The sequence below is a fragment of the Lissotriton helveticus genome, chromosome 3_1 (genome assembly GCF_964261635.1).
Source record: "Lissotriton helveticus chromosome 3_1, aLisHel1.1, whole genome shotgun sequence".
Taxonomy (NCBI): Eukaryota; Metazoa; Chordata; class Amphibia; order Caudata; family Salamandridae; genus Lissotriton; species Lissotriton helveticus.
The window spans coordinates 332,572,469-332,585,671 of record NC_136061.1 but is presented as its reverse complement, the minus strand read 5'-3'; positions in this window follow the sequence as shown (position 1 = coordinate 332,585,671).

Below are 13,203 nucleotides of genomic sequence, written 5' to 3'. Positions count from 1 at the left end.
GCAGTGTATCATGATCAGGACGCTACGCGCTCAATCCCCCCCTTATGCTGGCCGTGACACCTTGTGCGTGCACCTGGGTCCTTTACTAGGGATTGCGCTGGTCACTGCAATGTTCTAGGGCACTTGATAGAACGACCACAACGATCTTACGGTGGGTCTCGCCACCAGTGGGGGACAGGTAATTTTCAGTGGTCAGACATGTCTCCATCTCTTTAGGCAAGGCGCTAGTCAGGGGGGGCGCTGGAGCCAACACACAGGAGGTCCTGTGCTGTATATAATTAAAGGGGCAGAGACGCATATCTTGGTAGCCCGACACCGTCTCGGTGGAAGTATCTACGCTCACACAGGTGGTTAGCAGGGACCGGGATTCGGTGTCCGGTCGTAGGGTCAGCAAGCAGGGTAGACCGCACCTGTTGGCCCTTCATGGAGGTTTTCAGTACCATCCACGGGCAACACACTCTCTTTCCCTCCGCCTTGTTGCGACACCAGGCTGCGTCGCCGGGGAGCTTTGGAGAAGTATCGTTAATTTGTCTGGGCTATGGGGCTAGCAGGCACTTAGAGGAAGAACACTAGGGGAATTGCCACACGGTAGTGACAGAGGAGCTCTGTTGTCTGATTTCTTATCCCGAGCTCCAGTGGCATGATGCCCTGTATGGAACAGTAAGGCAGCTGGCTCGCACGAGGTTTGCTGCGCCACGCGTAAATATCGTGGGCAGTGATTTTGCCTTTTACATGTGGGCTATAAGCCCAAGCCAAACTCCCTTGGTGTTCCTTGACTTTTGGGTCAGCGGTCCACGTGGGTATGGACCTGTTTTTTGGAAGGGAAGAGACTCTAGTAATAGCAATTAAGGAACAGCTAGGAGGAATGCCGGCCTTGGTGGGGGGCCCTGGCTGCGACGGTCGCCACACCCAGGTCTGTGGAGGAGTTACAGGGCGATCCAGAGGCGGAAAGGTACCCGGGAGTACCCTCTTCAGGAGCACAAAGGATGCTGAGGCCTAATATCCCCAGGAAGTCTGTGCGGTGGACCCTGGGGGTACGACGGCGCCCCGCTATCCTACGGGCGGTTGGAAACCTGTACAACCGGGGGTCGCTTGAACGCTCCGCCCCTCGTAGGGGGGGGGCTTGAGCAAGAGGGTGGACCAATGGTTCACCGGAATTGGGAGGGGCTATCTCCTCCCATAACCGCTAAGCAACGATTGGCTAAGGCCACGTTGCAAATTGGCCCGTCAGGTGGTAGGTCGCGAGGGGCGGCTTGCCTTTTGGATCGCCTGTAAGATAACCCACCTTGTTGGCATTGTGTATATGCTAATAAACCTGCAGCTACGTTTCTCCAACAAAAAAGTTGTCTTGTCTGCTTATTTCTGCCAAATGTATGTTACTGTGAGCGGGCTGGTGAGTGGCGCCGATATTGGCACTATGCAGGCCGACCGACACGTCCCCGCAGGGGACACAGATAAGAGGGCGGCCACCGTAGTGCCACAGGAAGGCACACGGGGCAGCCCAGCTCTTTAGGACCCAGAGGGGGTCCCGCGCGTCACTTCATTCCTGTGGTGGGCGGGGGAGAGTATATATTCCTCCCCCGCCCATCGAGCGGCCTCTTTGTCCGCTGTCCCCTCACCCTGACGCCGTTTACCTCCCTTCCGCATACCCGGCGCTTTCAGGGTTGGGGGGGGGATATTTCTAATTGTTTCTCATTTGTGTTGCAGGAGGAGTTACAGGGCGATCCAGAGGCGGAAAGGTACCCGGGAGTACCCTCTTCAGGAGCACAAAGGATGCTGAGGCCTAATATCCCCAGGAAGTCTGTGCGGTGGACCCTGGGGGTACGACGGCGCCCCGCTATCCTACGGGCGGTTGGAAACCTGTACAACCGGGGGTCGCTTGAACGCTCCGCCCCTCGTATGGGGGGGGCGTGAGCAAGAGGGTGGACCAATGGTTCACCGGAATTGGGAGGGGCTATCTCCTCCCATAACCGCTAAGCAACGATTGGCTAAGGCCACGTTGCAAATTGGCCCATCAGGTGGTAGGTCGCGAGGGGCGGCTTGCCTTTTGGATCGCCTGTAAGATAACCCACCTTGTTGGCATTGTGTATATGCTAATAAACCTGCAGCTACGTTTCTCCAACAAAAAAGTTGTCTTGTCTGCTTATTTCTGCCAAATGTATGTTACTGTGAGCGGGCTGGTGAGTGGCGCCGATATTGGCACTATGTGTTGGGGGCAGGTTTACCAGGAGATGTGCGGTTGTGTTTACTTTGCTGGACACAACAGGCTCACAATGAATGGTGTTTGGAAAGCTTACAACAAGCCACAAGTATTAAGTTGTGCGAGCCTCGCGCATGCACAGAAAACACCCGGGGGCGCCATTATTAAAGATGAAGCACACTGTACAGCACTTTGGGAAAAAATCATTGAGTTTGGTGAGCCGCACACAACAAGACGCGGTTCTGCCATTGTTGAAGATGTTCAAAAAACGATTTGAGTTGGGGCAAGCGGCATAGTTAAAGACACGCAGCTGGTATTGTTGAAGAAGTTAAAAAATATATTTGAGTTGGGATGATGCGTGGCTGCCATTGTTGAATATGGTAAAAAGAAACGTTGAGTTGGGCGTTTCGTGCACAACTAGTCATTGTTTAAGATCAAGCAAAAACAAGCATTTACAATGCAATGGTTTTGCCTTTGTTAAAGTTAGAGCTATTGGCATTGCTCTTGACATTATTTTTATTTATTTATTTTTTTAACATAAATAAATGGCATTGTCATTTACAATGCCACTAGCTTTATCTATCGCAAATGACACACACAAACACACACAGAGCCCCCCACACACACACCCACACAGAGCCCCCCACACACACAGACACACAGAGCCCCCCACACACACAGCCACACAAAGCCCCCCACACACACAGCCACACAAAGCTCCCCACACACACAGCCACACAGAGCCCTCCACACACCCACACAGAGCCTTCCACACGCACCCACACAGCACAAGCAGGCAACAGGGGCACACGGAGGCACAAGCAGGCAACAGGGGCACACGGAGGCACAAGCAGGCAACAGGGGCACACGGAGGCACAAGCAGGCAACAGGGGCACACGGAAGCACAAGCATGCAACAGGGGCACGAAAATGGAGGCACAAGCAGGCAACAGGGGCACACGGAGGCACAAGCAGGCAACAGGGGCACACGGAGGCACAAGCAGGCAACAGGGGCACACGGAGGTACAAGCAGGCAACAGGGGCACCCGGAGGCACAAGCAGGCAACAGGGGCACCCGGAGGCACAAGCAGGCAACAGGGGCACACGGAGGCACAAGCAGGTAACGGGCACACAGAGGCACAAGCAGGCAACAGGGGCACACGGAGGCACAAGCAGACAACAGGGGCACACGGAGGCACAAGAAGGCAACAGGGGCACGAAAACTGAGGCACAAGCAGGCAACAGGGGCACGAAAACTGAGGCACAAGCAGGCGACAGGGGCACGAAAACGGAGGCACAAGCAGGCAACAGGGGCACACGGAGGCACAAGCAGGCAACAGGGGCACACGGAGGCACAAGCAGGCAACAGGGGCACACGGAGGCACAAGCAGGCAACAGGGTCACGAAAACAAGCACAAGCAGGCAAAAGGGTCACAAGCAGGAATTGTAATTTAGACGGGGCTGAAGTGGAGAACGGTCAGTAGGGAAGTAGTGCGGCTGGTGCAGTGGTACCAGGCCGAAAGGTGAGAGGGGCTGTCTGCACCCCAGTTTGGACAGTTTCCACTACCTAACAGGGATTGGTGGGAGGGGGGCGTACTTCTTGCTTGCTTTAGGGCTGTTACTTCGGGGACGCAGTGCACGCTCTTGCCTGCTGCCTGCTGCCACCGGGACACGACAACAGGCAGGGAGAGGACAGGCTGGGAGAGGGCAGGGAGGGGACAGGCTGGGAGATGGCAGGCTGGGAGAGGGCAGGGAGGGGACAGGCTGGGAGAGGGCAGGTTGGGAGAGGGCAGGCTGGAAGTGGACAAGCTGGGAGAGGACAGGCTGGGAAAGGTCATGGAGGGGACAGGCTGGGAGAGGGCAGGCTGGAAGTGGACAGGCTGGAAGAGGACAGGCTGGGAAAGGGCAGGGAGGGGACAGGCTGGGAGAGGGCAGGCTGGGAGTGGGCAGGCCGGGAGAGGACAGGCTGCGAGAGGACAGGCTGGGAGAGGGCAGGCTGGGAGAGGGCAGGCTGGGAGAGGGCAGGCTGGGAGTGGGCAGGCTGCGAGAGGACAGGCTGCGAGAGGACAGGCTGCGAGAGGACAGGCTGCTAGAGGACAGGCTGGGAGAGAACAGGCTGGGAGAGGGCAGGCTGGGAGAGGGCAGGCTGGGAGAGGGCAGGCTGGGAGAGGGCAGGCTGGGAGAGGACAGGCTGGGAAGCAGAGAGGGTCTTACCTGAGAAGTCTGCCAGCGCGGAGCTCTCCGGGGCGCAGAGCAGCAGCAGGGCCCAGCAGAGCAGGGCGGGGGGCGGCAGGGGCTCGCAGAGGTGTCTCCTGGGGCAGCCGCCCAGGTCCACCATGGTGCGGCTCCGAGCCCCAAGCAGAGCAGCAGCAGGGCCCAGCAGAGCAGGGCGGGGGGCGCAAGGGCTCGCAGAGGTGTCTCCTGGGGCAGCCGCCCAGGTCCACCATGGTGCGGCTCCGAGCCCCAAGCCTCTGGTGGTGGTGCTGCTGTGCTTGGTAGCCCATTTAACTTACCGGGCACTCTGGCGGGGGCTCCTTGCGATGGCGGCAATCTCTTGGGCACTTCTCCGGTCTCCCTCTTCGGCATGGGAGACCGGCAACGTCCTCCGCTTCTCCCGGGGCTCCCTCCAGGCCACTGGAGCCCCGTGTGGGCCGCCATACTTCTTCTCCGGGGCCGCCGTCCTGGCGGGGGCTCCTTGCGACGGCGGCAATCTCTTGGGCACTTCTCCGGTCTCCCTCTTCAGCATGGGAGACCGGCAACGTCCTCCGCTTCTCCCGGGGCTCCCTCCAGGCCACGGGAGCCCCGCGTGGGCCGCCATACTTCTTCTCCTGGGCTGCCGTCTTCCTTCTTCCCCCGGGCTGCGGGGGGCGGGCACTTCCGGCCGGCCGCGCTAGGATTGGCCGGCCGGCTAGTCACTTCCGGGTCGCCGCGGGCAGCGCGGCGGCCCGTCTCTAGCTCAGGCAGGCAGGCGGCGAAGTTTCCCAAGGAGTGGGCTCCCTCGCGGATCGCTGATGACGATCTTGAAGACGAACACCACGCCCACGGAAGAAAACACAAAAACGCCTCCGGGAACGCCTCCGAATCTGGTCCGCGTTGACAGACAGATTCAGCTCCCAATGGCTAGCCTCCATTTATGGAGCTAGCCAATGGGAGCAGGAGGCGTGTACCCGAGTCCTTATTGAACTCATGAGGTTTTTAGCGCATGCGCAACGCCGAGGCAAAACCTAAAAAGGGGTTGTTTGTATAGAAATATATAATCAGAAAAGCCAACCCCAACCTCTGTGGTACGTTTTAAATCCTGACTTTGTGCTCTCCAGGCCACTCTTAAAATATCACCTACTCATATGGATGACGTGATTCCTACACCTTGTAATTCTCATTGCCTGAAGTAACATTTCATATAGACTGATGTATTATACAGGAATTATTCATTATGTTTGTGTAACGTGTGTGATGTAGAGTGCTCTGACACCCTACATTGCTACGTGCAGTGCTATAAAGCAATAAAATGCGTGTGAGAGGTGGCTTTGGGGAGATGAGGGGCTCTGGTGGAGGGTGGTAGTGAGGGAATCCTTGGGGACGAAAGTCATTGATGGGGGCACCAAAAAAGATTTTCGCACCTGGTGCCACCAGAGCTAAAGACGACTGCGCGTGCCTGAGTGAGCAAGTGATCTATTGGAGATGAGCGCGCGGCTGGGGGTCAGAGTGCGCTTCGGCAGGAAGTCTGGATGGGGCACTTGTCCAGTACATTAGAACAACAAAACGACGCTGAGGTGTGTGTATTTGAGGTCGTGGCGCTTGGGGGCAGGCGGCATCCGGTTGGCCTGGCCCTCGGGTGGCGTCTGCATGGTGTGAATTGAGAAGGGACGCGAAGGAAGGGCTTTCGTGGGTCGTCTGAACCCAATCCACATCTGAACCCAGGCTCTTCACCAGACCCACCGACCCCTCCTAGCTCACTCCCCTCACTATCACAATATTCACCACGGTACCGCCTTTTCCAAAGCATTTCAGGGCAGAATTTTGGCCATTTTTTTTCAGTATTACGCAGTAGCGCTTCGAAGTCCAGAGAAAGTGCGCTTTGTAAATAATATCCAATTTGTTATGTTTATTACGATTTTTTTTTGTGCGCAAACTTGAACCCAAAATACATCGATTGAACCACGTGTACAGGAAATCGCTGGCTCATTGGCATTAACTGGGCATCCAAATGGCACTACAATGAAATTCCAGAATATATCTGGGCAACTAGTGACGTATCGAAAAAGGATTTTTCATGGTGAGATGGGAGTCTTTTTATTTCAGATAGATGCATAGATCGCAATGGATTTTCTTATGGGTAGAGTTTGGAATTTGGGTGACTATCAGGAAAAGTCTAGCTAACTTTGTGAATACAAGTCTCGAGGCTAACCTTGTCAATACAGGCCTCGAGACAAATACAAGTCAAGCATAATACTATTACAGAGCATTTATTGATCCCGACCCCTTTAATTGGTCATATAGATTGCTGGTGATCAATGGCGGGAATTAGTAGAATGGTGTTCACGTGATCAGCCTCAGAAGGATTAAATGCCAAGTGTCACCTGCAGTACTATTTTTATCGACCTCGGAAAGATGACATGCCAGATTTGAATTATGATATGTATTATCTCCTAGGCCACTCGAATGACGCGGAAAGGGAGGACCAAACTATGCGGCAAAAGAAGGCAAATAATGCAGTGTGATGAGGCACCATTTTTCTAATGTTATTGGCTAGTTATTTTGTGTTTTTACACTTGCCAACACTTTCTGAGCAAAGATTTTAACTCATTGGTGCCATTTTAAGAACCAAATATGGTCATAAACAACTGAAGGATGACCAGTCAACCTTTGCGGATTGCATTCCATTGCGCGGAAACAGGTGTGGCCACATATTTATTAACTTTTTAACCGATTTAGCTAGACACATTTTTTGGTTAAAATGCGCAGATACAGAAGATGATGGATTAAGTGACATATGCCGCAAATCTATAATCATGCGGAAAACGCTGCAGAACCGCACAATTCAAGTGGGCCTGATTATATCGACCTCCGAAGGGTAACAGGTTGAGTTTCACATATGGCTGTAAATATATCGACCTCGTAAGGATTGCGGCCTATATCTGCCCAATCATGGCAGCCTGAGTTTAACGGTACTCTTTGCAGTAGGGTCCCAACACACTGAGCTGTCTTTAGCAGGGTTGCCCCTTGCCCATCACACAAGGGCACTGGGGGAGGTGCCAAGACTTGCAGGTTGGCCACCTCAGCGCCTCATGAATAAGGCACGTCCTCCCAGCTTGGCAGAGTCTGGCGGCTCTTACATTGCATCAGACGCTTGTTAGCAAACAATAGAGCGCACAAGGGGCCGGGAGGGGCCGCGGGGGGGGGGGTGGAAATGGCGCTGTAATTGGATAGGGCGGATGCACTGTACTTAAAGGTAGGGGGAGGATCCGTGTCAAGCACCGGTCCTGTACCATAGCTGAGAGCTCCGCAAGACTGCCTGCAGGGGGAGAAGGGTGCACCTGTGGCACCCCACACACTCACATCGCCCTCCCAGCTGGACCCGTGAACAGCGGCAGTTCCCCCAGGGGTGCCGGGGCACCGCGCCCACCCTTCAGAGGAGCCTTCGTTCGCCACCCGCTGCCGCTGCGGTGCACAGAGGAGGCAAGGGGCGCACAAGGAGAGGCGCGGGAGGGACCGACCCTGGGACCTCGCTTCTGCAGCTCTGCCAGCACCGAGGATATCCCTGGGTACGGGGGACCCCCACAGTGCTGCTTCAGTGCAGGAGGATGCAGCCTTCCAAGATAAGGCTTAATACTGGAGCTTAGACCGTTCTGGGGAATCCACAGCTTTGTACCGCGAGTTAAAGTGGTTTGCGCAAGATCACACGGTCGGTACCAAGTGGAGAAACCAGGATTTAAACGTGTTATGGTTTGTGACTTGAGCTGGAAACATAAACATCGGAGCACACCTCACCACAAGCGCCAGGTTGCAGTGACTGTAAGACGTGTACCTCTGCCAGTGAGCTCACAGGCTTCTCCGCGTCCACTCCGAGGCACTACTCACTGCGGGCGGCGTAGTGGTGCTGCAGGGCTCTCCCGCCTCTGATGCCGCCGGGCTCCCTCAGCTCACGGGAGCCCGGCAGAGCGTCCGCCATGGTAGTGCTGGTGGGCGAGGCTGCTGCAGGGCCCCACTGCGGCGGGACGGACGGAGGCGGCGGGACGCAGGAAGAGGTGGCCTGAGCTGCAGCCTAGGACTCGTGGAAGGGGCGCCGAGTGCCGTCAATGCTAGAACAGATTCGGGGGCGTTCCCGAGGGCTTTCGGCTGACGTAGCGTGACGTAGCCAAAAGTCAAAAATTCTCGGGAACGCCCCCGAATCTGGTCCGAGATTGACGGACAGAGCCTTCTACCAATGGCTAGCCTCCATTTATGGAGCTAGCCAATGAGAGAGTGGGGACGGTCCAGTCCCCACACACAGATATCATTAAGTTTTTCCTAGCGCATGCGTACTTCGTACGCATTGGCTAGGCAAAACCTAAAAAGTATATAATGTTGCCTTGCACTCGCTTTTATGGCACAGCGCATGCTAATACAAATGAAAGCTTAACAAAACTCACCCAAAATTGCAAGAAAGGGGTTGGGGAAGTAAGTAGCTATTGTGCCTGCAACTGAAGATACAACAAAGAAGAGATTAACAAAAGAGTGCTGTGATACAGTCAATAAAACGTCCTGAGTAAGGTCACATGTAAAAGAGGTGATCCTTATGGGAGGTTACAACAGTAAAAAAGGAGGGACTAAGGAGGGACTACAAAAGAGATAAACCAATGAAAAAGAAGCATTTACAAAAGATAGTCAAAGGAGCCAGTTGAAAACATGGGTGGAACATGGGCGGAGCTTAATGGCCACATCCTGAATACAAAAGAAACAAATGATGGACAGAATGCTGAACAATGCAAACATTCACCCCCAGTCACAAAGATCTGGGTGTAATCCATTATTCTAATGCTCACCACACCACCCCAGTTTGGACCACCCATATGCAAATCCGTCTTGAAGCTGTTCCTCATGGAATCAGTCCAACCCGAACCCCCCAGCCAGGACCTCCCTGGAACGGAAACAAGCATCATGGACCGGTTTTGGGGCATCACCCCTCATCAGACAGGCTGGCTTAAATCCAGTGGCGCAGTCAGCACGGGACCATAAATCCATGCTGGATTTCTAGGAGAGTTTTACTGAGTTCTGTGCTGTACTCCTTATGATTTAAATGCTTGATTGATGGCCCAACCTATTCATTTCTGTAACTGATGTTCTTCGAGTTGATCTTTGAAATTTAGTCCTTATCTGTCGTTCTTTAAGCAGAAATGCTTTCAATCTAATATTCCATGTGTAACATTTAGCTAATTGAGTGAGGAGTATCCAGGGTGGAGCACCAGGCGGGCAGGTTGGAGGTAGGAGACTCCCACCTGCCACCAAGGGGGTCAAAATGACTTATAGGCCTACGGTGGTGTGAGCACTAACCCGGTGGCAGGGGAGGCTTTCCCCCTCCAAATATAATCTCTGGTGGTCTAGTGGGCTTTCTGCCCCTGTCAGGGGAAGATTGAAGGAAAACACCTCTTATCAACTGCTGGAGGTTTATATGGGCCGGTAGGGGCTAGTCTTGATGCCTAGGAGCATCCCCCAAATGCATTCTGCCTTTAAAAATTAATCCCTGGTGTCTAGTGGGCTTTCGGTCCCACCCCTGGGGGTAGATTGGAGGTAGGAACCTCCTAACTGCCCCAGGGGTCAGAAAGACTTTGGGTCTGGTGGAAGGGGGAGCATTTGCTCATTGCCAAGGGTGCCTCCGCCACCTTAAAAATATTCCCTGGGGGTCTAGTGGGTGGATCCCTGCTTGAGGATCGCCCTTCTGCGGTAATCCCAAAGAAGGGATTCACAAGCAAGTGGTAGCATTGGAAAGGGAGAATTCTCCTCTTTCCAATGACAGCTCCCCCGACTAAGTCAGTGCTCGTGAGGCTAACATATGCCCCCAAGCACCGATGCTGTGAAAATAAAATCAGCCAATGTTACTTTCAATGTAATGACGTCAGCGTGCCATGCACCAGAGGAATTAGCTGCCTTGTGTGTGAGGATTGCCGGGAGCTTTCCTAAGCATATGAGGACTGGTGTGGAGGATGGCGCGTAGCCGTCCTCCGCACAGAACCAGTTAAAGTCTATATTGAGAATATCGCTAAAAAGCACAAAGTGCCAAATGGGGATATCTGGTCTCACTGGACTGGCTACAGGCACCCATTTAGGCCTGTGAACAATGTACCTTAAATCCTGATTGCAGAACATTGCATGGATCCGCGTCGAAGATGCATGCTGCCGAAGTGATGCGTCTGTCTTAGACGCTGTGAAGCTGCGGTGTGAGATCCTGTTGCATTGTTGTTGAGAGTCCCGTCAATGAGGCTTGCGCTGGGAAGTCCGGCATCTGGAATGCATTGGTTCCGATAAGCAGTAAGGCAGCAATGCGGAGTCCGCTGTCATCGTCGAGGATGTGGTCGACAAGAGATGTGAGGACTTGGGCTGTAGATACGCTACGCACTCGGGACAATGCTTTGGTTCCGAAAACTGCAGAGTCGGAGCAGGGCTTTGCAACTTTTCCAATCCACACAGCAGCAGCACTGCGTTGGTTCTGCTCGAGCATGCCCCACTCAGCCGAAGAGATGTATCGGTTATGCTCAGGAATGTGTCGCTCAGCAGAGGAGATGCGCCGATTCCACTGGCAAGCACATTAGTTTCACTTCCAAAGGTCCAGGACTGCGGTGGCACCACTTGGCAGGGTAGACTCACAGATGGTAGAGTCTAGGTGCATGTGCAAAGAGTATGGAAGCTGATTATGTCCATAAGGCTTCAGATCAGGAGGCCGGCCAACTAGCCTTTGGAGTCACTCTGGGTTCTGGGTTCAACAGTTGCAGGTCCAGTCCTTCTCACCCAGGCAAGAAGGTAGCAGGGCAGCACAGCAGGGCAGCAGTTTCTTCAGGGCAGCAGTCCAGCAGAGTGACAGTCCTTTAGCCGTACAGCATCCCTTCTTCCTGGCAGAGTATCCAAAGGTTCAGAAGTGTACTGATGTGGTGGTGTCTCGGGTCCTTCTTTTATACACTGTTGTGCCTTTGAAATAGAGAGAAGCTTCTAGAGGCATGCTTTTGAAGTGCACAGATGCCCTGCCATCCCTGCCCTGGCTCCAGACTAACTGCAGGGGGTATCCAGCCCTTTGTTGGAAACAGAACATAGCCTATTCAGGTGTAAGTGAGACTGGGCTTATCTCCTCCCTTCCATCCTACCAGTGATGGCTCACTCAGTCACAGAAAAATCTCCCATTGTGTGTTTCTGTCTAGAAATACACAAAGCCTAACTGCCAACTACACCAAGTCATGTGACCAGAGACAGGATGCAGGCACCAAATGGCTAAGGCAAGAAAATGCCAACTTTCTGAAAGTGGCCTTTTTAAAACTGCAATTTAAAATCTGACTTCACCATAAGTCTCGATTTTAAAGTGTGATTACAAAGACACCACACTTGAACCTGTATTATCTTCCCATTAGGAAATTACACTTATAAAAGGTAGTACAGTAATCCAATGTTGGCCTATGGGAGATATAGGCCTCGCTGTAGGAAAAATAAATGTAAGAGTTTTTTACTACCAGGACATGTAAAACTTAAGAGTACATGTCCTGCTTTTAAAATACATTGCACCCAGGTATTGGGGCTGTCCAGGGCCTACCCTAAGGGTGAGTTATATGTTTTAAAAGGAAGTTTTGGGCCAGGCAATAGCTTTATTTTGCCAGGTCGAGATGGCATTTTAAGCTGCACACACTGGCTCTGCAATGGAAGACTTGAGACATACTTAATGGGCTACTTTAGTGGGTGGCACAATCAGTGCTGGAAACCCACTAGTAGCATTTAATTTACACGCCCTGAGCACATGTAATGCACTTTACTAGGGAGTTACAAGTAAATTAAAAATGTCAATTGGGTATGAGTTAATGTTACCATGTTTTAGGGAAAGAGCACAAGCACTTTAGGACTGGTTAGCAGAGGTAACGTGTGCAGAGTCCCGAGGCCAGCAAAAATGAAGGCGGCACAAACAGAAGGTCAGAAGGCAAAAAGTTAGGGGGAAACCACACCAAGGATGCCAGGTCTAACAGGTATTTTCTAATGTTTTCACAAATTCTCAGAATCACTGTTTTTCAGTATTGAAACATTTTGGCACTATAAAGAACTGTTTTCATGTCTATGCAAAATGTTTCATAAATAACATTACTCTTGTAACAGGACTATCTCCAACTTGGGGAAATACGCATTGTAGTATAAACTTGCTTATTTATTGTAATATCAAGGCCATGAGGCTGTCACAGGATACCATCTTTCAGCAAGCAGGCAACATCTGCTGCTGAAATCCAGCTTGTAATGTCACTTACAGACAGTAGGCAAAGTAATTCCTATTGGAGGAGCACAGGGGTAACATCTGCTACTGACAGAAAACAGATACTATATGCAGCCAGCATCAAGCAAGTATTATCAACTACAGTCAGATCAAATTATATCAGCTGCTGGCAGTAGTCATGCAATATATGATGGAGGCCACAACTAGGTAATACTAGCTGCTGACAACAGTCGGGCAATGTCAGTTGTGGGCAGCATCCAGGTAAGATGAGATGGAGGTAAAAGGCACTAGCCTAATACTTACAAAAATGTACATTTTAGGGTCTAACTTGACTGTGCAGCTGTCACCGTACAATTATGTGAGAATCACCAGGAGAGAGGTTTTGGCTCCGTCCACAAGTTGGGAGTCTGAATTACATGTTTTGATTGAGGCAAGTTGTGTGCTTCCATCAAAAAATGCTTGCCCTCCACACAGCTATGATCATTTTGTTTATCCTTCTTCCTGAACTTTCAGGGACACATACATGACATTGTAAAGCTATTTAAGTGTCTTAGATAACTAGATAA